The 26493-nt window shown below is 46.1% G+C and overlaps 1 protein-coding gene and 1 non-coding gene across 2 annotated transcripts in view; one reads left to right on the forward strand and one right to left on the reverse strand.

Moving 5' to 3' along the window:
* LOC140460632 (uncharacterized) overlaps nucleotides 1-26493 on the forward strand; it is a 1198404-nt gene that overhangs the window by 917542 nt on the left and 254369 nt on the right. The gene's annotated exons all lie outside the window — the stretch shown is intronic.
* trnan-guu (transfer RNA asparagine (anticodon GUU)) lies at nucleotides 24529-24602 on the reverse strand. Its single transcript has one exon. It is a non-coding gene; the product is annotated as a tRNA-Asn (tRNA).

Consider the following 26493-nt stretch of genomic DNA (forward strand, 5'->3'; position numbering starts at 1 on the left):
TCCATAACTAGAGGGCATAAGTTGAGGGTAAGAGGCGAAACGAATTAAAGGGACAACTTCTTCATTCAGAGGGTGGTACATATATGAAATGAGCTGCCAGAGTATATGGGTCAGGTGCTGTCAAATGGGAGTGGATTAATATAGGATATCAGGTCAGCATGGACAAGTTGGACCGAAGGGTCTGTTTCCATGCTGTACGTGTCTCTGACTACTGGTCCTGATGTAAGTTTAAAATAGAGTCCAAGTAACTTTGAATAGTTCAATCTTGTTGAGCTCACCTCCTGAAAAGTTTCAGATGAATCCCTCTGAGAGATACTGTTTAAACATGCTGAGTTGGGCAAAGTATCCCATCAAGTTCAACACAAACCCAGAGTTGAAGAAGTCAGAAGTCAGAACACCAAGGGGACCAAAACTGATCACAATATTCCAGGTGCAGCATCATCAACGTCCGGTATAACTACAACATAACTTGCCAACATCTATACTCAATTCCATAGCTGATGAAGGCCAGTGTGCTGAAACCTTTCTTCACTGCCTTGTGTACCGATGTAATCAGAGATATAGGACCTACTTTAAACTGATCCACGATCCAGCTGCTGGGAGCACAAAAGTAGAGAACTGCTGCGTGAGTGTGCTGGGTAGATAATCCAGAGTCGATGGGTAAAAACCATGTATTGCTATTGCTCAATGTCTCTGTAAGCTGCTTTCATATACAAAGGTTCTCTGTTCTGCATCTTGCCTTTGCATCTGCTTCCCAAATCTTCTTCAGTGGAGGCGTGACCGCTGGAGGCCAGACGTTCAACAACCCCCCGGAGCTGGAGGAAGGTCCAAGCTCCAAGAAGCGGGTGGTAAGACTGGAAGCTGGATTTGCTCAAGGCTTGTCTTTTTAACTCATTTTAATGGTACCTACTGTATGGGGCTATGGTTTACATTAAAACTGGAGGATCATATCAGAGTGTTTATATTGAGCAATGGCAGTCGGTAAAATGCACACTCTGGAGGAGCACGTTCTATGATACTGCATTTCTTGCCTTCTGCCCTTCCCCCATTTCTTATCTCCCATCTTGATTTTATATTTTTTTGGTCAAATTTAATTTCATCTTAATCAGACTTGCGATTCACTGTGTGCTATTAATTTGTTTGTTCGAATATTGTAAGTCAAAATTAATGCTGTAATTTAATTTTTGGTGTCAGAGTTTGACATTGAATGTGCAGGTGTGAATACTAGTAAGTTGTGAAAATAAATCAAGAAATTGTGGTTTTTAACAAAAAGAGCAGTTCACTGATATTCATGGCATCGTCTCATTTGGGTGTGATGATTCAAATCTGACCAACAAACCGTTTCATGCAGTCATCCAATTGAATAAACATTTTCTTTAATTTAATTAAAGAAAATAATTCTGGCAGGCTAAGACTTATGCAATCTATTTATAAGATTATGTCCATTGCTCCAAATATGGTCTCATCAAAATTGGGGAAACTGGACGCCAACTAACCGAATATTTCAGAGAACAACTCTGAGACTCTAAATCTAACCGACACACCGCCCTGTGGCTGAACACTTCAACTCCCCTCCCATTCCGCCAAGGACATGCAAGTCCTGGGCCTCCTCCACTGCCAAACACTTGCTTACCCAACACTTGTCGGAAAAACACCTCAACTTCTGCTTTAGGACCCTCCAACCACATGGTATCAATGCAGATTTCATCAGTTTCCTTATTTCCTCTCCCCCACCTTGTCCCAGATCCAACCTTCCAATTTGACACCAACCTCTTGACCTGTCATACCTGTCCAACTTGCTTCTCACCTATTTACTCCACCCTCATCTCTGACCTATCACCATCAATCCCTACCTCCATCTACCTCTTGTACTCCCATCTTCCTTCCCTCCAGCCCCACTTCCTTCCCATTTATCTCTCAGCCCCATTGGGCAACCCTCTATTCCTGATGAAGAACTTATGCTCTAAACCAAGACTGTGATGAAAGAACATCCTCAACAAATAGGAAATAGCTCCCAAGTCAGATTTCATCCCCTCTTCTGTTTCCCAGTTCTTTCAGAAATAAGGAATGTCTTTTCCTTCCACTAGAAAGTGGTCTTCCCCTTTGCGCTGTCTGAAGTGTTATCCCTCACCACTCCTTCAGCCACCTTTTAAGAATCCTTTCAACCTGTTTTCCTAACAATTGTGGAGGTGACCAAAAGCAAACATTTCACTCCTCCTCAATGCCCCATTTCTCCTCCTATGAGCCATTTTGTCATGTTGTCTATGTTACAAGCAGCCGAGTGCACTTGGTTTCTGAATTGAAATTTGGCCATTGAAGTGAACAGGATTAATATTTATCGATGGCTATCTGTGTTTGCACTAACTGTAATTATCGACCAATACGATGTCTTTTGTTCCACCAAAACTGGAAACAATGATCTGTGTTTATATTGCAGTCGGATGTAGAAAATCATCCCAGCGATCTTCACGTTATTATAGTTTACTGAGGCCATAACAGCATTGCGGGGAGCTGAGCATTTCCGCAAACAATGGGCACACCACCTCCCCGACACAGTGTTCACAAATCAAACTGACAGCAAAGCTTCACGTGTGATCGAAAGTTTCCGTAAAGAATATTTGACACAATCGATATACGGAAAGAACGTACTCCTTTGTTGATTTGAAATGTAAGAAGTTGATTGTAGTAAGCCTGACGTGATTTGAACACGCAACCTTCTGATCTGGAGTGAGACACGCTACCGTTGCGCCACAAGCTCACGGACAGCTGATAACTGCTATTCATGCTTAAGGGAAGTGATCGCACTACAATGATTTTACGTTCATGTCTGTTCTGTTTCTCCCCCTTCTCTTCCAAGGGTTGGGCTTGTCTTTCGATTTGCAGAAGTTGAGATGCTCTGGATGCTGTGATCCAGGGCAAACACAGGCTAGAGGACCTTCGGCTCAGAAAGATGCAGCTGGAAGCCGGGCTGCAGACACGTTGGGGGGAAAAGGAGAAAGTGAACTGGACACTTTATTCTGGGAGATGGTCATTCTTCTACAGACAAAGCCTTCTGACTGGGTCAGAGGACAGGGTCAGGAGGGTGTCAGCACAGGTCAGACAGATAAAGGGGATCTGAGAGAGGTCTGCACGAGTGAGGAGCGAACTGGCTGCGTGGTGGGATTAAGAACAATGTTGGGGAGGGGGCAGTGGTGGTCAGGGAGAGAATAGTGGCAGGGATTGTCACCATTCTCTGCAGTTGGCAGCAGAAGACCAGATTGCATCAGGATTTGGGAACCGGTGTGCTCAGGGCTGGAGAAATGGGAAAGGGAATTTGCAGCAGGCGTGGTCTAACAACGTCAGGAGGAGAGAGCCTCTGCTGAAGGCTCATGACAAATCAGAACCTACAAAGACAAAGCAGAACTTCAAAGCTATGGGTGGTATGGTGGCTCAGTGGTTAGCACCACTGCCTCACCGTGCCCGGGACTTGGGTTCAATTCCACTCTCATGCAGCTCTCTGCGTGAACATTGGCATGTTCTCACCTTTGTGCCTGCGTTGGTGAACTCTGCGTGCTCCAGTTTTCTCCGACAGTCTAACCATCTGAAGTCTAGGGTGGATTGGCCATTCTGAAGTGCCCAGGGATCTGCAACCTAGGGTAGGTTAACTATGGGGAAAGTGGGTGGTTGGAAGGTCAGTCTGAACTTTGTGGGCCGAATGGCCCGTAGGGATTATTTGAATCTACCGTCTTAGCCATGTGTCTATTGAGAAACGATTGCCCCCAAGTCTGCTGTTAATGGAGTGGGTTCCAGTTCATGGAACACTGACACCATTCCTGGATAAGGTGGGATTTGTGCTGTCACTTCCCCAACGCACTGTCCCCATGCATTCTCTCTCTCCTCACAGTCCGCACTCACCAAATCTCTCTGCCCAGCCATTCTCTCTCTCTCCCCCTCATTTTCTGCCCCCCATTCTTTGTCCCCAAGTCTTTCTCATCCCCTCCACTCTCTGTCCCCTGTCCATTTTCTCTCTCTCTCTCCCTACCCTTTGCTCCCCTAGCCATTCTCTCTGTCTCTCTTCTCCCCCAGCCTCTGCGCCCCTGTCCATTCCGCCCGCCGCTCCCCCCCGCCAGCCCACCATCCTTTATCGTACCTCGAGCCCCCTTTGATTGCTGTATCAAGCCCTTCTCGGGAAAGAGAGAGAATGGATGGTGATGAATCAACCTGGAAGACAGGGGTGCACAAGAAATGGCTGATTTTAAAATTGAGAACAGCTGAAATGATATATTCAGAAACATTGTTAATGTCTAAAAGCATAAAGCTGCAGACATGTTGCTGAAACTTGCATTGAATTAGGCGGGTAAAGTCATACAGCACAGAAACAGACTCTGCAGTCCAGCTCACCGATGCTGACTGGATACCCTCAATTAATCTCGTGACGCATTTGCCAGTATTAGACCCATATCTCTCTCAACCCTTCCAATACATATACCCAACCAGATGCCTTTTAAATGTTATAATGGTACCAGCTTCCATCACTTCCTCTGGTAGCCCATTCCACACACGCACCGCCCTCTGTATGAAGAAAATACAAATCTATGCCTTCCTCACTCCCTAGTTTTATCTGTACTGGGACCTTCGGGAATCTCTGCACTTGGACAGCAAGGTTCCTTTGTTCCTCAGCACTCTGTAGGGACCTACTATTTTTTGATTACTTTCCTCCATTATTACATTTCCCAGAATGCCTGGAGATTAAATTCCATCTCTCTGCCCCATTTACCAGCTGATTGGTATCAAACTGTGGCCGGAGACCATCCTCCTCACTATCAATACCACCACCTTTCCAGAGTTTACTCCTAAACAGAGGGGGGCAGCACTGTCTCCAGCTAAGCAGAGGGAATTGTGTGTGCGTGTTGTGGGGGCTTGGAAACTTTGCAAGCTCCCTTTCCTTCATTTTTTAATCCCACCAAATCCATGTGGTTTGAGTTTTTATAACAGAAAACAGCACAGGGTTGAATTTTAACTTACCACTGGTTGAAACTTTGTCCTGCCCGCTAACATCTGAGAGTAAAACACTTTACTTCCCCTCCCCTCCCTCCATGTGTAACACAGGGTTGAGGGATTGGCACTTGTTGTTATTTTGTGATGTATTCCAAATGAAGTTTTATCTCTGCGCAGGCGCAAGTGAACAGTCTGTTTTTGTGCTTCCTGTGAGATCAGGCTAGCAGCTTTTAAATCCTTATGTTACGCAGCAGAAGAAAACAGTCGATCAGCAATTATATTTTGAGAGTGGAAATTCTAGCCCTGGTAATTCCGTTGGGTCAACAGAGAGAGAGAGGGAGAGGATGTCACATCTAAAGTGCATACAGAAGAGTTGTTACACCTGTTCAGTCAGTTGAGTTGGTTCTGCCCTCAGATGTGACTGGATGTTGCTTTTCATGGATCATAATTAAACTACAACGGAACACATTAAATTCAAGGAATTCAATTGAAAGGGCAATTTGAGTGAATAAATGGAAAACTGCTTTAAGATTGGCTCCTGGTCTTTTACTTCACCAATTAGAAGTTGTTGGTTTGACAGCTCTCCTAATCATAGAATGGCTACAGTGTGGGAGGAGGCCATTTGGCCCATCGAGTCAACACTGACCCTCCAAACAGCATCCCATCCAGACTCACAAAAATGTGCACCGCATGTGTGCAGAGAAGGGGATGATGGGAGTGAGTGGGATGCTTTCACCACCACCATCTCCCTCCAAGACCCAAACATCCCCACAGCACCACCTGTCCATTCCTCCACCACCACAGTGCCTTTGGCCTTAACCCCTGCCAACCACAGTGCAACTGTCCTTTCTCCCCGCCACCCACAGCATCCCCTGTCCATTCTCCCCCACCAACCACGGCACGACCTGCCCATTCTCCCCTGTAGCTCCCACGGGACCCCCATCCATTCTCCCCCGCCATTCATGGCTCCGCCCTCTCCATTCCCCCGTGCCACCCACGGCACCCTTGTCCATTCCCTCGCCGCCCCCGGCACACCTTCCATTCTCTCTCTCTTTCTTTCTCTCACCCCCATCCTCTGCATCCCTGTCCAGTCCCTCTTCCCATCTTCTGACTCCCCATGCATTTTCTCTCTCCCCCACACCCTCTGCTCTCCATCCCTCTGTTCCTCCATCTATTCTCTTTCTCAGCCCACGTTGCCGCGTTTCCCGTCCGACGTTGGCAGTGGCAGGGCTGTCAGCTCTGGCTATTGCAGCCCCCGACTCCTCGCAGAAGTCCGCTCAGTGACGCTGCCGAACCGATTGCTGGTCCCGTTTCCGCCTCTGCTTTTCCTCGGGCAAAGCTGCTGCATGCCTCGTGATACTCAGCGGGCGACATGGTGGAGGAGATCCTGCCTCGGTCGCTGCGGTGCGTGCCGACATGCATCGCCTCTTGGGCGCCCTGTTTTTTTCCCAATAGACCTATGTTCAAAGTTTGGAAGAAGATTTGTAGCTCGGGTGCTCGTTGTTGTGGTTCTGTTCGCCGAGCTGGGAATTTGTCTTGCAAACGTTTCGTCCCCTGTCTAGGTGACATTCTCAGCGCTTGGGAGCCTCCTGTGAAGCGCTTCTGTGCTGTTTTCTCCGGTATTTATATTGGCCTGTCTCTGCCGCTTCCGGTTGTCAGTTCGAGCTGTCCACTGCAGTGTCCGGTATATTGGGTCCAGGTCGATGTGTTTGTAGATAGAGTCTGTGAATGAGTACCATGCCTCTAGGAATTCCATGGCTGTTCTCTGTTGGCTTGCCCTGTAATGGTCGTGTTGTCCCAGTCGAATTCATGTTGCTTGTCGTCTCTGTGTGTGGCTACTAAGGATAGCTGGTCGTGTCGTTTCGTGGCTAGTTGGTGTTAGTGTATACAGATCGTTAACTGTCTTCCTGTTTGTCCTATGTAGTGTTTTCTGCAGTCCTTGCATGGGATGTGTACACTACATTAGTTTTGCTCATGTTGGATATCGGGTCCTTTGTTCTGGTGAGTTGTTGTCTGAGCGTGGCTGTTGGTTTGTGTGCTGTTATGAGTCCTCGTGGTCGCAGTAGTCTGGCTGTCAGTTCAGAAATGCTCCTGATGTATGGTACCACATGGGGATATGACTACAGTGTTTTTAAGGTTGTTGGTCTCCGACCGGTGCCTGCGTAGTCACCTTTGTGATTCATTTATATGTATTTTGTCGATCACAAAGTAAGGTCGAACCTCCACGTGGTTCCCCCTGGTAACGGCTTGTATGAGGAAGCTCTTGCCGGGAAGGCGATTTTAAATTGTTTTGTGGTTGTTTTAGTCTGGTCTTATCAGTGTTTTTACCATCGATTTTATCTTTGGTCTTAACTTGATTTCACCAGTGCTATACGCCACTGGCTGATTTTATTGTTTTCTCCATCGTTTGAGCATTACTCAGACCAGGCCGGCTAATACGACCTCCAGAAAAGATAAGAGACGGCTGGTGACCATTCAGTCTGGTTGAAACCAAATTTGGCAGAGGCGATTATGGCCAATTCCAAAATTTCTAGTTGAGTGGGAGACCGGGAAAATAACCGCCCCCCACGGTTGCTTTTGGCGGCTCCATGCGCTAAATGTATGAGCCAAAAACGGACTGGGCAATCCGTCTTGACTCAGACTCAGACGGAAGAGACCATAAGAATTATTCCGGCAAGGCTGTCCTCGGGAAGGCACGAGGGAGCTGTTAACATTGTCCAGAATAATCAGGACAGAATTCGAAGGGAAGGGCATGTAGAGGAGGCCCCTCGACAGCCAAGTCCTTTTAACAGCCGGATGATTTTAAATTCAAATTTTAAAGGGCCATTTGTTTTTAGTCGATGTGGAGATTTAGAGAGCAATGAGGAGAGGTACAAAGGAAGAATTATTCACCCGGTAATTAAAGAAACAGATAAACTAGAGTTAATAACTAAATACCCTAAAAAAGATTTTAAATGTAATTATTGTAATAATATCTACAATACCACAGGGGTGTTTAGGAAACACTTGAAAATATGCAAGGGAATTAAATCAGTGAGGATTAGGTGCAGTAAATGCGATTGGGAAGGGAACTATCAGGCGGTAGCGTGCCAATATCCAAAATGTAAGATGAGTGATAATGTTAGTAGTAGTAGTAATCGTACCAGTAATAGTAATGAAGGAGGTGGATTAGAAAAATCATACCAGTGTGAAGGATGCCCGTTAAAATTTAAATCAGCCAGAGGGTTGGGGCAACACGAAAGACATGCTCAACCCATCTTGAGAAATGAGAGAAGGAAAGAAGGGAAGACGAGGAGTAAGGATAAGATAGATAAGAGAGAGGGAAACAAGAGGGGAGTATGGTCTAAGGAAGAGGTGGAAAAGTTGCAACAACTAGAAGTAGAATTTAGTGGCTGTAAGAATATTAATAAAAGTATTGCAGAGAGAATCGGTTCCAAAACCGCTAAACAAATTTCGGATAAAAGGAGATTATTGAATAAGAAGAATAAAACTAGCGATAATAATACGGGTATAGAATTAGAAATGATCTTTAATCGTAATGACAATAATGAAATGCAAGATAGCGATCTGGGGTCAGATCGGTTGTTGGAGGAATTAAGATTGAATGAACAGAGGGACCAGGAGAACGCTAATATTATGGATTGTCAAGATTATAATGGTAGGTCGATATTAGAATTGATAAAAATAATTGAAGATGACCTGGGTAAGAATAAAGGTGTTAATAAGGATCAGGAGAATATTATGGGTGTAAGAATGAATAAAGTAAGAAAGAAAAAGGACGATGGGACAGGTAAGAAGGTAACTCATATTAAAAGAGTAAGTTTTAAGCTAAGGGATAGTGGGCAAAGAAAGAAGAAGGAAAACAAAGCTAAGAAAAGATATAGTAAAAAGAAGGGAGAATTTAAAGAAATGCAAGTTCTATATAAAACTAAGAGGCAGTATTTAGCAAGAACCCTAATGGGGGGGCCCAGTTAAGAGTGAATGCCCCCTGAGCAAGGTAGAGTTAGAGGAATATTTTAAGGAAAGACTAACAAATTTGAATGAAAAGAATAATTTAAGGGATTTTGCTAAATATAAAAATCAAAGTGAGGGTTCCTTGAGTGGCATTCTGACTGGTTCTGTGACGGTGGAAGACGTGGATCTGGCCATGAACGTGAAAACCGCTGCAGGGCCGGACAGGGTAACACAAAGAAATAATTAAGATATTTAATAAGGATAATTTATTATTTCCTCGACTATTTACAATTTGGATAAAAACCAGTAAAATTGCAGATCACTTAAAAATAAGTAGAACGGTTCTGATTCCTAAGGTGAGCACAGAAGATGAGATAAAAGATATAAAAAATTGGAGGCCGATTATTATAGGGCCAATTATGTTTAGAATTTTTACAAAAATCGTTGCGAATAGACTTAGTAAAGTCGTAAATCTGAATAAAAGGCAGAAAGGATTTATGACTGGCGTAGCAGGATGTGAGGAGAACATAAAAATCCTGGAAAATATTATGAAAGGTGCTAAAAAGAATAAGAGGAATTTAGCTGTGGTTTTTGTAGATTTAGTGAAAGCCTTTGATACCGTCGGTCATAGATTAATTATTACAGCATTGAAAAGATTCCAGCTCCCGCAAATTTTTATTATACGAATTACAAACTTATATGAGAATAATTTTACTCAGGTGGAAGGTTTTAAATGCAAAACCATTCAAATTTGTTAGTTTTTACTTAAAATATTCCTCTAACTCTACCTTGCTCAGGGGACATTCACTCTTAACTGGGGGCCCCCATTAGGGTTCTTGCTAAGTACTGCCTCTTAGTTTTATATAGAACTTGCATTTATTTAAATTCTCCCTTCTTTTTACTATATCTTTTCTTAGCTTTGTTTCCTTCTTCTTTCTTTGCCCACTATCCCTTAGCTTAAAACTTACTCTTTTAATATGAGTTACCTTCTTACCTGTCCCATCGTCCTTTTTTCTTTCCTAAATTATCCATTCTTACACCCATAATATTCTCCTGATCCTTATTAATACCTTTATTCTTACCCAGGTCATCTTCAATTGTTTTTATCAATTCTAATATCGACCTACCATGATAATCTTGACAATCCATAATATTAGCGTTCTCCTGGTCCCTCTGTTCATTCAATCTTTCTTCCTCCAACAACCAATCTGACCCCAGATCGCTATCTTGCATTTCATTATTGTCATTACTATTAAAGATCATTTCTAATTCTATACCCGTATTATTATCGCTAGTTTTATTCTTCTTATTCAATAATCTCCTTTTATCCGAAATTTGTTTAGCGGTTTTGGAACCGATTCTCTCTGCAATACTTTTATTAATATTCTTACAGCCACTAAATTCTACTTCTAGTTGTTGCAACTTTTCCACCTCTTCCTTAGACCATACTCCCCTCTTGTTTCCCTCTCTCTTATCTATCTTATCCGTACTCTCCGGCTTCCCTTCTTTCCTTCTCTCATTTCTCAAGATGGTTTGAGCATGTCTTTCGTGTTGCCCGAACCCATTGGCTGATTTAAATTTTAACGGGCATCCCTTACACTGGTATGATTTTTCTAATCCACCTCCTTCATTACTATTACTGGTACTATTACTACTCCTACTAACATTATCACTCATCTTACATTTTGGATATTGGCACGCTACCGCCTGATAGTTCCCTTCCCAATCGCATTTACTGAACCTAATCCTCACTGACTTAATTCCCTTGCATATTTTCAAGTGTTTCCTAAACATCCCTGTGGTATTGTAGATATTATGACAAGAATTACATTTAAAATCTTTTTTAGGGTATTTAATTATTAACTCTAGTTTATCTGTTTCTTTAATTACCGGGTGAATAATTCTTCCTTTGTACCTCTCCTCATTGCTCTCTAAAACTCCACATCGACTAAAAACAAATGGCCCTTTAAAATTTGAATTTAAAATCATCCGGCTGTTAAATGGACTTGGCTGTCGAGGGGCCTCCTCTACAAGCCCTTCCCTTTGAATTCTGTCCTGATTATTCTGGACAATGTTAACAGCTCCCTCGTGCCTGCCCGAGGATAGCCTTGCCAGAATAATTCTTATGGTCTCTTCCGTCTGAGTCTGAGTCGAGACGGATTGCCCAGTCCGTTTTTGGCTCCTACATTTAGCACATGGAGCCGCCAAAAGCAACCGTGCGGGGCTGTTATTTTCCCGGTCCCTCACCCAACCAGAAATTTTGGAATTGGCCATAATCGCCTCTGCCAAATTTGGTTTCAACCAGACTGAATGGTCACCAGCCGTCTCGTATCTCTTCTGGAGATCGTCGTGGACGGCCTGGTCTGAGTAATGCTCAAACGATGGAGAAAACAATAAAATCAGCCAGTGGCGTATAGCACTGGTGAAATCAAGTTAAGACCAAAGATAAAATCGATGGTAAAAACACTGATAAGACCAGACTAAAACAACCACAAAACAATTTAAAATCACCTTCCCGGCAAGAGCTTCCTAATACAGGTCGTTACCAGGGGGAACCACGTGGAGGTTCGACCTTACTTTGTGATCGACAAAATACATATAAACGAATCACAAAGGTGACTACGCAGGCACCGGTCGGAGACCAACAACCTTAAAAACACTGTAGTCACATCCCCATGTGGTACCATACATCAGGAGCATTTCTGAACTGACAGCCAGACTACTGCGACCACGAGGACTCATAACAGCACACAAACCAACAGCCACGCTCAGACAACAACTCACCAGAACAAAGGACCCGATATCCAACATGAGCAAAACTAATGTATTGTACAAATCCCATGCAAGGACTGCAGAAAACACTACATAGGACAAACAGGAAGACAGTTAACGATCCGTATACACGAACACCAACTAGCCACGAAACGACACGACCAGCTATCCTTAGTAGCCACACACACAGACGACAAGCAACATGAATTCGACTGGGACAACACGACCATTATAGGGCAAGCCAACAGGGAACAGCCATGGAATTCCTAGAGGCATGGCACTCATCCACAGACTCTATCAACAAACACTTCGACCTGGACCCAATATACCGGACACTGCAGTGGACAGCTCGAACTGACAACCGGAAGCGGCAGAGACAGGCCAATATAAATACCGGAGAAAACAGCACAGAAGCGCTTCACAGGAGGCTCCCAAGCACTGAGTATGTCACCTAGACAGGGGACGAAACGTTTGCAAGACAAATTCCCAGCTCGGCGAACAGAACCACAACAACGAGCACCCGAGCTACAAATCTTCTACCAAACTTTGAACATAGGTCTATTGGGAAAAAAAAAGGGCGCCCAAGAGGCGATGCATGTCGGCACGCACCGCAGCGACCGAGGCAGGATCTCCTCCACTATGTCGCCCGCTGAGTATCACGAGGCATGCAGCAGCTTTGCCCGAGGAAAAGCAGAGGCGGAAACGGGACCAGCAATCGGTTCGGCAGCGTCACTGACCCGTGCACGTGGCGGAGTGTCGGCGAGCGGACTTCTGCGAGGAGTCGGGGGCTGCAATAGCCAGAGCTGACGGCCCCCGGCCCTGCCACTGCCAACGTCGGACAGGAAACGCGGCAACGTGGGCTGAGAAAGAGAATAGATGGAGGAACAGAGGGATGGAGAGTAGAGGGTGTGGGGGAGAGAGAAAATGCATGGGGAGTCAGAAGATGGGAAGAGGGACTGGACAGGGATGCAGAGGATGGGGGTGAGAGAAAGAAAGAGAGAGAGAATGGAAGGTGTGCCGGGGGCGGCGAGGGAATGGACAAGGGTGCCGTGGGTGGCACGGGGGAATGGAGAGGGCGGAGCCATGAATGGCGGGGGAGAATGGATGGGGGTCCCGTGGGAGCTACAGGGGAGAATGGGCAGGTCGTGCATGGTTGGTGGGGGAGAATGGACAGGGGATGCAGTGGGTGGCGGGGAGAATGGACTGGATGCTGTGGGTGGCGGGGAGAATGGTCAGGGGGCACTGTGGGTGGCGAGTAGAATATAAGGGGATGCTGTGGGTGGCAGAGAGAAAGGACAGTTGCACTGTGGTTGGCAGGGTTTAAGGCCAAAGGCACTGTGGTGGTGGAGGAATGGACAGGTAGTGCTGTGGGGATGTTTGGGTCTTGGAGGGAGATGGTGGTGTTGAAAGCATCCCACTCACTCCCAGCATCCCCTTCTCTGCACACATGCGGTGCACATTTTTGTGAGTCTGGATGGGATACTGTATGGAGGGTCAGTGTTGACTCGATGGGCCAAATGGCCTGCTCCCACACTGTCGGGATTCTATGATTAGGAGAGCTGTCAAACCAACAACTTCTAATTGGTGAAGTAAAAGACCAGCAGCCAATCTTAAAGCAGTTTTCCATTTATTCACTCAAATTGCCCTTTCAATTGAATTCCTTGAATTTAATGTGTTCCGTTGTAGTTTAATTATGATCCATGAAAAGCAACATCCAGTCACATCTGAGGGAAGAACCAACTCAACAGACTGAACAAGTGTAACAACTCTTCTGTATGCACTTTAGATGTGACATCCTCTCCCTCTCTCTCTCTGTTTACCCAACGGGATTACCAGGGCTAGAATTATCACTCTCAAAATATAATTGCTGATCTACTGTTGCTTCTGCTGCTTAACATAAGGATTTAAAAGCTGCTAGCCTGATCTCACAGGAAGCACAAAAACAGACTGTTCACTTGTGCCTGCGCAGAGATAAAACTTCATTTGGAATACATAACAAAATAACAACAAGTGCCAATCCCTCAACCCTGTGTTACATATGGAGGGAGGGGAGGGGAAGTAAAGTGTTTTACTCTCAGATGTTAGCGGGCAGGACAAAGTTTCAGCCAGTGGTAAGTTAAAATTAAACCCTGTGCTGTTTTCTGTTATAAAAACTCAAACCACATGGATTTGGTGGGATTAAAAAATGAAGGAAAGGGAGCTTGCAAAGTTTCCAAGCCCCCACAACACGCACACACAATTCCCTCTGCTTAGCTGGAGACAGTGCTGCCCCCCTCTGTTTAGGAGTAAACTCTGCAAAGGTGGTGGTATTGACAGTGAGGAGGATGGTCTCTGGCCACAGTTTGATCCCAATCAGCTGGTAAATGGGGCAGAGAGATGGAATTTAATCTCCAGGCATTCTGGGAAATGTAATAATGGAGGAAAGTAATCAATAAATAGTAGGTCCCTACAGAGTGCTGAGGAACAAAGGAACCTTGCTGTCCAAGTCCAGAGATCCCCGAAGGTATCAGTACAGATAAAACTAGGGAGTGAGGAAGGCATAGATTTGTATTTTTTTTTCATACAGAGGGCGGTGCGTGTGTGGAATGGGTTGCCAGAGGAAGTGATGGAAGCTGGTACCATTATAACATTTAAAAGGCATCTGGCTGGGTATATGTATTGGAAGGGTTGGGAGAGATATGGGTCAAATACTGGCAAATAGTTCACAAGATTAATCTAGGGTTTCCAGTCAGCATCGGTGAGCTGGACTGCAGAGTCTGTTTCTGTGCTGTATGACTTTACCCGCCTAATTCAATGCAAGTTTCCGCAACATGTCTGCAGCTTTATGCTTTTAGACATTAACAATGTTTCTGAATATATCATTTCAGCTGTTCTCAATTTTAAAATCAGCCATTTCTTGTGCACCCCTGTCTTCCAGGTTGATTCATCACCATCCATTCTCTGTCTTTCCCGAGAAGGGATTGATACAGCAATCAAAGAGGGCTCGAGATACGAGAAAGGATTGGGGGGGGGGGAATGGACAGGGGCACAGAGGCTGGGGGAGAAGAGAGAGAGAGAGAATGGATAGGGGAGCAAAGGGTAGGGAGAGAGAGAGAGAAAATGGACAGGGGACAGAGAGTGGAGGGGATCAGAAAGACTTGGGGACAGTGATTGGGGGGCAGAAAATGAGGGGGAGAGAGAGAGAATGGCTGGGCATTGAGATTTGGTGAGTGCAGACTGTGAGGAGAGAGAGAATGCATGGGGACAGTGGGTTGGGGAAGTGACAGCACCAATCCCACCTTACCCAGGAATGGTGTCAGTGTTCCATGAACTGGAACCCACTCCATTAACAGCAGACTTGGGGGCAATCGTTTCTCAATAGACACATGGCTAAGACGGTAGATTCATATAATCCCTACTGGCCATTCGGCCCATAAAGTTCAGACTGACCTTCCAAACACCCACTTTCCCCATAGTTAACCCACCCTAGGTTGCAGATCCCTGGACACGTCAGCATGGCCAATCCACCCTAAACTTCAGATGGTTAGACTGTCGGAGGAAACTGGACCACCCAGAGTTCACCCATGCAGACGCAAAGGTGAGAACATGCCAAAGTTCACACAGAGAGCTGCATGAGAGTGGAATTGAACCCAAGTCCGTGGAACTGTGAGGCAGAGTGCTAACCACTGAGCCACCATACCACCCAGAGCTTTGAAGTTCTGCTATGTCTTTGTAGCTTCTGACTTCTCATTAGCCTTCAGCAGAGGTTCTCTCCTCCTGACATTGTTAGACCACTCCTGCTGCAACCTCTCTTTTCCATTTCTCCAGCCCTGAGCACACCAGTTCCCAAATCCTGGCACCAGGCAATCTGGTCTTCTGCTGCCAACTGCAGAGAATGGTGACAATCCCTGCCACTATTCTCTCCCTGACCACCACTGCCCCCTCCCCAACATTGTTCTTAATCCCAAGACGCAGCCAGTTAGCTCCTCACTCGTGCAGACCTCTCTCAGATCCCCTTTATCTGTCTGACCTGTGCTGACACCCTCCTGACCCTGTCCACTGACCCAGTCAGAAGGCTTTGTCTGTCGAGGAATAACCATCTCCCAGAATAAAGTGTCCAGTTCACTTTCCCCTTTTCCCCGATACATATCTGCAGCCCGGCTTCCAGCTGAATCTTTCTGAGCCGAAGGTCCTCCAGCCTGTGGTTGCCGTGGATCACAGCATCCAGAGCATCTCAACTTCTGCAAATCGAAAGACAAGCCAACCCTTGGAAGAGAAGGGGGAGAAACAGAACAGACATGAACGTGAAATTTTTGTTGTGCGATTACTTCCTTTAAGCATGAATAGAGGCTAGCAGCCGTCCGTGAGCTTGTGGCGCAATGGTAGCGCGTCTGACTCTAAATCAAAAAGTTGCGCGTTCAAATCAAGTCAGGCTCACTGCGATCAACTTCTTACATTTCAAATCAAGAAAGGAGTACGTTCTTTCCGTATATCGGTCGTGTCAAATCTTCTTTGCGGTAACTTTCGATCACACGTGAATCTTTGCTGTCAGTTTGATTTGTGAACACTGTGTCAGGGAGGTGGTGTGCCCATTGTTTGGGTAAATGCTCAGCTCCCCGCAATGTGAGAAGTAAAATACAGACTGTTCGTTCAGTTGGTGACGGCGGGGTGTGAATAACATTATACCGATATTTTTACAACATAATCTAGAGATTGCCATCCATGTTTTAGTCACATCAAACTGCCACACAATGCTGTTATGGCCTCAGTAAACTATAATAACGTGAAGATCGCTGGGATGATTTTCTACATCCGACTGCAATATAAACACAGATCATTGCTTCCAGTTTTGGTGGAACAAAAGACATCGTATTGGTAGATAACTACAGTTAGTGCAAACACAGCTAGCCATCGATAAATATTAATTCTATTCACTTCAATGGCCAAATTTCAATTCAGAAACCAAGTGCACTCGGCTGCTTGTAACATAGACAACATGACAAAATGGCTCATAGGAGGAGAAATGGGACATTGAGGAGAAGTGAAATGTTTGCTTTTGGTCATCTCCACAATTGTTAGAAAAACAGGTTGAAAGGATTCTTAAAAGGTGGCTGAAGGAGTGGTGTGGGATAACACTTCAGACAGCGCAAAGGGGAAGACCACTTTCTAGTGGAAGAAAAAGACATTCCTTATTTCTGAAAGAACTGGGAAACAGAAGAGGGAATGGAATCTGACTGGGAAGCTATTTCCTATTTGTTGAGGATGTTGCTTCATCACAGTCTTGGTTTAGAGCATAAGCTCTTCATCAGGAATAAAGGGTGGCCCAAGGGGGCTGAGAGATAAATGGGAAGGAAGTGGGGCTGGAGGGAAGGCAGCTGGGAGTGCAACAGGTAGATGGAGGTAGGAATTGATGGTGATAGGTCAGAGATGAGGCTGGAGCAAATAGGTGAGAAGCAAGGTGGACAGGTATGACAGGTCAAGAGGTTGGTGTCGAATTGGAAGGTTGGCTCTGGGACAAGGTGAGGGAGAGGAAATAAGGAAACTGATGAAATCTGCATTGATACCATGTGGTTGGAGGGTCCTAAAGCAGACGTTGACGTGTTTTTCCTACAAGTATCGGGTAAGCAAGTGTTTGGCAGTGGAGGAGGCCCAGGACTTGCATGTCCTTGGCGGAATGGGAGGGGAGTTAAAGTGTTCAGCCACAGGGCGGTGTGTCGGTTAGATTTAGAGTCTCAGAGTTGTTCCCTGAAATATTCGGTTAGTTGGCGTCCAGTTTCCCCAATTTTGATGAGACCATATTGCGAGCAATGGATATAATCTTATTAATAGATTGCATAAGTCTTAGCCTGCCAGAATTATTTTCTTTAATTAAATTAAAGAAAATTTTTATTCAATTGGATGACTGCATGAAACGGTTTGTTGGTCAGATTTGAATCATCACTCCCAAATGAGACGATGCCATGAATATCAGTGAACTGCTCTTTTTGTTAAAAACCACAAGTTCTTGATTTATTTTCACAACTTACTGGTATTCACACCTGCACATTCAATGTCAAACTCTGACATCAGAAATTAAATTACAGCATTAATTTTGACTTGAAATATTCGAACAAACAAATTAATAGCACACAGTGGATCGCAAGTCTGATCAATATGAAATTAAATTTGACCAAAAAAATATAAAATCAAGATGGGAGATAAGAAATGGGGGAAGAGCAGAAGGCAAGAAATGCAGCATCATAGAAAGTGCTCCCCCAGAGTGTGCATTTTACCAACTGCCACTGCTAAATATAAACACTCTGATATGATCCTCCTGTTTTAATGTAAACCATCGCCCCATACAGTAGGTACCATTTAAATGAGTTAAAAATACAAGCCTTGAGCAAATCCAGCTTCCAGCCTTACCACCCGCTTCTTGGAGCTTGGACCTTCCTCCAGCACCGGGGGGTTGTTGAACTCCTGGGCTCCAGCAGCCACGCCTCCACTGAAGAAGCTTTGGGAAGCAGATGCGAAGGCAAGATGCAGAACAGAGAACATTTGTATATGAAAGCAGCTTACAGAGACATTGAGCAATAGCATCACATGGTTTTTACCCATCGACCTCTGGGTTATCTACCCAGCACACTCACGCAGCAATTCTCTACTTCTGTGCTCCCATCAGCTTGACCGTGGATTAGTTTAAAGTAGGTCCTATATCTCTGATTACATCGGTACACAAGGCAGTGAAGAAAGGTTTCAGCACACTGGCCTTCATCAGTTCGGGAATTGAGTATAGATGTTGGCAAGTTATGTTGTAGTTATACAGGACGTTGATGAGGCTGCACCTGGAATATTGTGATCAGTTTTGGTTCCTCTGGTGTTCTGACTTCTGACTTCTCCAACTCTGGGTTTGTGTTGAACTTGATGGGATACTTTGCCCAACTCAGCATGTTTAAACAGTATCTCTCAGAGGGATTCATCTGAAACTTTTCAGGAGGTGAGCTCAACAAGATTGAACAAGTTGCTTGGACTCTATTTTAAACTTACATCAGGACCAGTATTCAGAGACACGTACAGCATGGAAACAGACCCTTCGGTCCAACTTGTCCATGCTGACCTGATATCCTAAATTAATCTACTCCCATTTGACAGCACCTGACCCATATACTCTGGCAGCTCATTTCATATATGTACCACCCTCTGAATGAAGAAGTTGTCCCTTTAATATGTTTCGCCTCTTACCCTAAACTTATGCCCTCTCGTTCTGGTCTCCCCCACCCCAAGGAAAGGACATTGTCTATTACACTGTCCATGCCCTTCATGATTGTATAACCGCTATTAGGTCACTTCTCTGCCTCCGATGCTCCAGTGAAAACAACCCCACGCTATTCAGCCTCTCCCTGTAGCTCAAACCCTCCAACCCCCACCAACATTCCTGTATATCGTTTCTCATGGAGAAGTCAACGTTTCAGTCCTGAAGAAGGGTTAATACCCAAAACGCTGACTACTCCACATTCTGGTGCTGCCTGTCTTGCTGTATTCTCCCAACCTCGGGTTGCAATATGTAGTGGCTCAGTAGTTACCACTGCAGCCTCACAGTGGCAGGGACCCACGTTTGATTCCAGCCTTGGGTGGCTGTCTGTGAGGAATTTGCACTTTCTCCCATTGTCTGCGTGGATTTTCTCTGGGTGATCCTGTTTTCTTCCAAATTCCAAAGATGTGCAGGTCATGTGGACTGGTCATGCTTAATTGCCCAGAGAGGTAGGTACATTAGTCAGAGGGAAATGGGTCTGGATGGGTTACTCTTCGGGGGGTCGGTGTGGACTTGATGGGACGAATGGCCTGTTTCTGCAGTGTCGCTAATCTCATCCAATACCTTTGTTACTAACGAATGGCTGAGTAGGCCGAATGGACTAACTTCTGCTCCGATGGTCTTGCGGTCTTAGGTTTCTCTGGATCATTTCATTGGCAATGTGCAGTCCCGGGCTCAATGAGCAGCAGTGTCCACTGAAGGCAAAGCTCATAGGATCGTAGATCTCCCACAATGTGGAAACAAGTCCTTCAGCTGAACACATCTGCACTGATCTTCCGAAGACTAACCCACTCAGATCAATTTTCCTACCCTCCACAAATTGCACACAGAGCCCCAAGCGTGGAAGTATTCCTGGGTTCCTGGTGCCATGAGGCAGCAGTGCTAACCCTGAGCCACCATGGAGTTGTGAATGTGGGGTGTAGGGGAGGCAATTGCAGTCCAGCAGAAAAGAAAAACAGCCCACCTACTCTCCCACTGCACCCACTGTCAGAACTGGCAGGAGGTTCAGTCCTGGGAGGTGACCGAAGGCAGCATCAATGGTAGGATCTGATTGCTGGGAGCGCTGGTGCCCCCGCTGGGGCTTCTGCAAGTTGTTGGAAAACATGAACCTCTTCCCACACTCGGGCCAGCTGGAGGGCATCTTCCCGGTGTGGGCACATTGGTGATTCAGTAGGGCGGAGGAATTGCTGTAGGCCTTCCTGCACTTAGGGGAGCAGAATGGCCTCCCCCCTCCGCCACTGCCCCCCCCCACCCCCCCCACCCCCCACAACATCCCCGTGTGGTCCAGCTGGTGATTCAGCAGTGTGGAGGAGCAGGTAAAGACCTTCCCACATTCGGGGCAGGAGAACAGCTTCTCCCCGGTGTGGATGGACTGGTGCCTCAGCAGGGCAGAGGAATTGCTGACGGCCTTCCTGCACATAGGGCAACTGAACGACCTCTCCCCCATGCGGACACTCAAGTGGGCCAGTAGGTCGGAGGAAAGAGCAATGCCCCTCCTGCAGTTGGGGCAGAAGAACGGCCTCTCAGTGTGGACCCACTGGTGTCTCAGCAGGTGGGAAAAACATCTGAAGGCCATCTCGCACTTGGGGCCGGAGAACAGCCTTCCCCGGTGTGGACCAACTGGTGCGTCAGCAGGGCAGAGGAATCACTGAAGGCCTTCCAACACTCAGGGCAGCAGAAGAGCCTCTTCCCCTCTGTGGACCCATTTGTGCTTCAGAACCCTTTCAAATTTCACAATATCCTTCTGATTGGAGGGAGACCAGAATTGCACACAATATTCTAAAAGTGGTCTCACCAATGTCCTGTACAGCCACAACATAACTTCCCAACTCCAATACTCAGTCAGAGAATTGCGAAAGCTTTCAAAACCCACAAAAAATCAAACAGGAAAGAATGGAGGTTCAAACCAAATTTTTGAGAGTGAGCTTGGAAGCATCAATGAGAAATCGGCGGCCTGGGTTTATTGGGGACCTGTTCTCCTTAAATGCACTATATACGTATTTCTCTTGTGGTCTTCGTAGATTCTCTGTGCTGCAGTGTGTCGTGGCTCGTTGAAATAATGTCCTGATGCAGCTTCTTTTGTGGGTGTTGGGATGATTGCTTCTGTGGTTAAGTATTTGGTTTTTGTGTGTTGTTTTTCTGTAGATGCTAGTTTGAAGTTCCCCATTGACTGTTCGCTGTACTGTGACATCTAAGAATGGCAGTTTATTGTTGTTCTCCTCCTTTTCAAACTAGGAGCCCCCCTCAGGCCATAGTCTCACGACTTGGAACACCAATATACAGACTAGTCAAAGGCCTCCACTGAGGAATAAAACACCAAGTCGAAGATTCATGCCACTCTATTTACTCCATCCAAGTATTCCTGAACACCAAATACACGAAGATAGAAGAGGATGGAATAATGTTGTCCTTTGACATAACAGCCCTGTTCACATCCATTAACATCAACGTGACCAAAGAAAACTGAAGACACTACTCGAACAACTAAAGACAAAAACACAGAACCAACTTCAGCAGCAAAGATAGCACTGTCAACCTCGTGGAACTGTGCCTTACCACCCACTTTATATTCAGTAACAAGCCCAACAAACAAATCAACGAAATACCCATGAAACACTTCTGTCATCAAAAAATGAAACAAATTAGAGTAAACCTACAACAGCATCAACAATCTCCTTACTGGCATAGAATTCACAAAAGAGGAGAACACAACAAAGTGCCATTTCTAGATGTCACAGTAGAGCGAACAGTCAATGATAAATTCAAAACAGCCTCTACAGGAAAACACCACAAGCGAACGAAGTACTCAGCGACAGAAGTAATCATCCCTGCATATGCAAACAAATCTAAACGAGAGCACTATTTCAACGAACCACTGCACACTGCAGCACCCAGTGCCTGCAAAGACCAATAAGTAACTGTACAGCGCATTTCGGGAAAATAGGTAGCCAAAAAAGACACTAAAATTTGCTTCCTTGACCGGGAATTGAACCCGGGCCGCAGCGGTGAAAGCGCCGAATCCTAACCACAAGACGACCAGGGAGACATGGGAGAAGCTTGACAGCTCTACTGAAAATTGCTTTCCTGCCCAGAAATCGAACCCGGGTCACAGTCGTTCGAAGACTTCCACCAAAGTCATTTCTTGATTCCATTGCTCCCAATGCGGTCTCCTCTACAGTGGGGAGACTGGAGCCCCGTCGCAGTGTCAAGTCACAGCGTTTGAGGGAACATCTCCAGGACACCCGCAACAATCAACCCCATCGCCCTGTGGCTGAACATTTCAACCTCCCCTCCCACTCTGCCTGGGACATGCAGGACCTGGGCCGCCTCCATCGCCGCTCCCTCACCACCCAATGCCTGGAGGAAGAACGCCCCAACTTCTGCCTCGGATACATTCAACCCCAGGACATCAATGTGGACTGTACCAGTTTCCTCATTTCCCCTCCCCCCCACCTTACCTCAGTTCCAACCTTCCAGCTGAGCGCTGTCCTCATGACCTGTCCTACCTGCCAATCTCCCTTCCCACCAATCCGCTCCACCCTCCTCTCTGACCTGTCACCTCCGTCCCCACCCCCATTCACCTATTGTACTCTTTGCTACCTTCGTCCCAGCACCCCCCAATTTATCTCGCCACCCCTGGAAGCGTCCTGCCTCTATTCCTGATGAAGGGCTTTTGCCCGAAACGTCGATTTTCCTGCTCCTCGGAAGCAGTCTGACCTGCTGTGCTTTTCCCTCACCACTCTGATCGAAACTCTGGTTTCCAGCCTCTGCAGTCCTCACTTTTGCCTACCCAATAAACCCAGTGTGCCAATTTCACATCAACAAACTGACACAAGCAGACACAACGTCTACAAAACCCTCGCACATTACTTTACATTAAAGACATCTGGGAAATGATGTCCAGACAACTCAACCCTCTCAGCATCATGGTAGCCCACAAACTTACCTACACACTTAAACAGCGGCTAATGAACCTGAAATACCCGATACAAACAACCAGCAAACAAATGTTATTTACAAAATAACATACAAGGAAATATATACTTGAACTCTGCCACACAGTTCTCTGTGGCAAGAAATGCTGGGATGACATAAGGAAGATTTGTTTTAGGCAAAACGAATCGGCACTGACTGGACGGCCATTCAAAATCAACGCTGTAAGCCCAGGATGGAAGACCCGAAGGGATGAACAGTTTTCTTATTTCCTGAAGATATACAAAGCTGAGACTGGGTTTTGGTGTTTGTTCCCTTTCCACTCCCAACAGCCGCAGTGGTTGGGGCGGTGAGTTGGGAAAAGTAAAATGTGCCCATGAGCAGTGTGTGGGTCTATTTCAGCTTCCTCTCCTCTGACAGCGCTATGACTTGACTCGTGATGTTCTCAGGGACACTTACTGACGCGAGAGAGTGAAAAGAGTCACGTTCCTGCAGATCAGGAATTCAAACCGTATGCCGGCTTCAGGACAATGAGAAAGATTAATTGGGGTGTGTGAAGAAGCTGTGAGCTGCATTTCAAACAGGTAGGTGGAGTCAGATGCGTCATCCATTGCCTCTGTCACTGTGCGGATCTGACGTCACCATGGTTCAGAGTTTTGACGTTAACACGGACATGCGCAGCAATGGGAACATTCACAATAGGAACAGCCAAAGATAATCACCGTCACTGCTTCCCTTCCATCGTCCCAACTTTGTGAAGCAGTATCTTTCACTGGCAAATAAAACACCTTTGTCCTCAGGTGCCTGCTTAACTTCGATCACGATTTCAAGCACCTCACTGTTCAAGTCTCACTTCCAAACTCTTGGCTCATCGCCTCAAAAGCAACTCTGTGGGTATCTGCTTTTTTTACACGTTGACAGACAGTGGGCTACAGATTCCCGACCAGTCCCAATGTGATTGAAATACTTCAAACACTCCACTGATTTGCTTCTTTAAAAAAACCGTGGAGCAATCTCCCTTTCTTTCTGACGACACTTCTCAACTGTAGTCGGCAGGGTTCACACCTGCGTGGGGAAACCGCAATGGATTTCATGTCCATCGCATTCACCACTCGGCCCATCAATACAGAACCACAATGACAGCTTCATTTCCCAGGTCTCTCTGCCTGTGGAGCTGAGAAAGTGTGAATCATTGCAGAGTTTGTTTGAATCCAATCACTTCACAGGTTTCGAAAGGGTTAAATATCTGCAAATGGCGAGTCTACGTGTTCCATCCCGAAAGATGAAATGGATGCTCAGTTAAAAACAAAAATAGAAATTACAGGAGCAACTTAGCAGGTCAGGCAGCATCTGTGGAAAGAGAATCAGAGACAACATTTCAGAACTCGTTTTTTACCTCATCCAGGTCCAGCCAAACCTGCTGAGTTTCTCCAGCAGTTTCGCTTTCTGTCTCGGATTCTCAGCATCCGCAGTTCTTCACGTTAGAAATTCAAACAATTCAGAAACCCCTTTGTGCTAACTCAGTGGAGAAGATTTCCGTTTGGGAAACATTTTCCTGAAACGATTAAAAACGTGCACTTTCGGAGCCAAGAAAGCAGTCGGAGCAAGAACAGGAAACACACCGTCCCTGGGTGATTTCGAACCACCAACCTTTCGGTTAACAGCCGAACGCGCTGACCAATTGCGCCACAGAGACAGACCCGAAAGCCACCCGCACAGTGTCTTTGAGGAATCTACTAATCAATTCATAATTCAACCCGCCCCGCCCAAAATTACCATTGTCTTCTATCAGTTTTACTTTTCCATAATAAAGACTTGGACATTCATAGTGGAGACATGGGTAAAGCCTGATCCCACCATCTGCAGGCACATCCATGTCACGAGGAACGAGCTCTCCTACACCGGGGCCATCGCCCTCCGAGCATTTCAGTGTTTTGCCTCTTCCCGAATTTTCTCATTGGCCCCGAGCCGAGAATGGGTTTGAATTCCTCATGTGCAGAGAATTCTTTCAATGTCTCAGACCAGTTCATGTCCCGAGAATATCAGAGTCAATCAGCCTCTTAAACAAGGGGACGGTGTCTGGACTGTCTCTGCTCTGTCGGACAGTTCATCCTTCATTCTCCTCTAATTCCACTTCCCAAAAAGTTTCGAAAGATTCACAAAGCTGGAGACTGGGATTTATGCTTTACTTCCTGAACATTTTTCCACCTGCTAACTGACGATATTTTGCCAAAACCTCTTCCCCATTGTAACACATGCATCATGTCCAGGGATGAGCAATTTTCATTTTGGAGCAAAGAAGGTTAACTGGATATTTCCAGGGGCTGTTGTCAATGATGGGAGAAGACGTGGTGGGAATGGGCAGATTAATGATCAGAAGAACCTATTGCCACTGACTAGGGTCAGTTACCAGAGGACAGGGATTGCAGTTCTTTAATGGAAAGCAACATTTGTGTCGAACAAACACAGCGAATACTGCAGAAAGCCAACGGGTCGAGCAGCATCTGTGGAAAGGTGAACAGAGCCGACGTTTTGAGTGTGCTACGGGTTTTGTTCAGAACTCAGTCTTTTGCCTCTTCCCGAAGTCGGTCAGGTCTGTGTCTCAATTGGCAACACATGGCAAGTGCAGTGCCGCAATGTGAAGTTATAAACTTTGGTATTTAAAAAAAAACAGTGCATTGTTTAAATGATGATATATTGGAATGTGGAGAAAGTGTGGACTAGAGGTGAATGTTGAAAAATGTGGCACTGGAAAAGCACAACAAGTCAGGCAGCATCTGAGGAGCAGGACAGTGAACATTTCGGGCACAAGCCCTTCATCAAGGAATGATGTATGGATGTACAAAGGGGTCTCAGTGTCCCGCCACCCCAGTCAATGCCAGTTGTAGGGCAGATGCAGCAGGCAATGAGCAAGGCAAGTGGTCTATTACGAAGAGGAATTGAGTTCAGAAGTGGGGTCATTGAACATATTCAAGGCAAAGTTCATCTGAGTTTTGAACAACAAAGAAATGGATGGTTATGGGGGGAGGTAAGAAAATGGTTTTAAGACCAGTACAGGTCAGTCACAGAGTCAGACAGCATTGAACAGACCCTTCATCCAACTAGTGCATGCTGAGGCCTTCAGCTATTCCTCCGTCCTACTGACCCACCTCCGGGTCCACATATTAGAGAAGCCCTTCAGCTGCTCCAAGTACGGGAAGGCCTTCAACGATACCTCTGCCCTGCTGAGTCAACAGCGGGTCCACAACGGGGAGAGCCCGTTCTCCTGCCTCAAGTGTGGGAAGGGTTTTACCCAGGCATCCCACCTTCGGGTCCATACAGGGTAGAGGCCCTTCCCCTGCCCAGAGTGCGGGAAGGCCCTCAGCAATTCCTCCCACCTGCTGAGGCACAGGTGGGGCCATACCGGGGAAAGACCGTTCACCTGCCCCGAGTGGAAGCGGAGGTTCTCATCATTGTGCACCACACCAGTGCTCCCAACAATCTGATTCTGATGGTGAAGCTGCTCTGGGTCACTGAGAGGACTGAACCTCTGCACATTCTGACAGTGCTTATAGTGGGAGAGACGGTCGGTTTTTTTGGTTTTATGC

Source organism: Chiloscyllium punctatum, chromosome 36 (assembly GCF_047496795.1).
Source record: "Chiloscyllium punctatum isolate Juve2018m chromosome 36, sChiPun1.3, whole genome shotgun sequence".
In the NCBI taxonomy this organism is placed as follows: domain Eukaryota; kingdom Metazoa; phylum Chordata; class Chondrichthyes; order Orectolobiformes; family Hemiscylliidae; genus Chiloscyllium; species Chiloscyllium punctatum.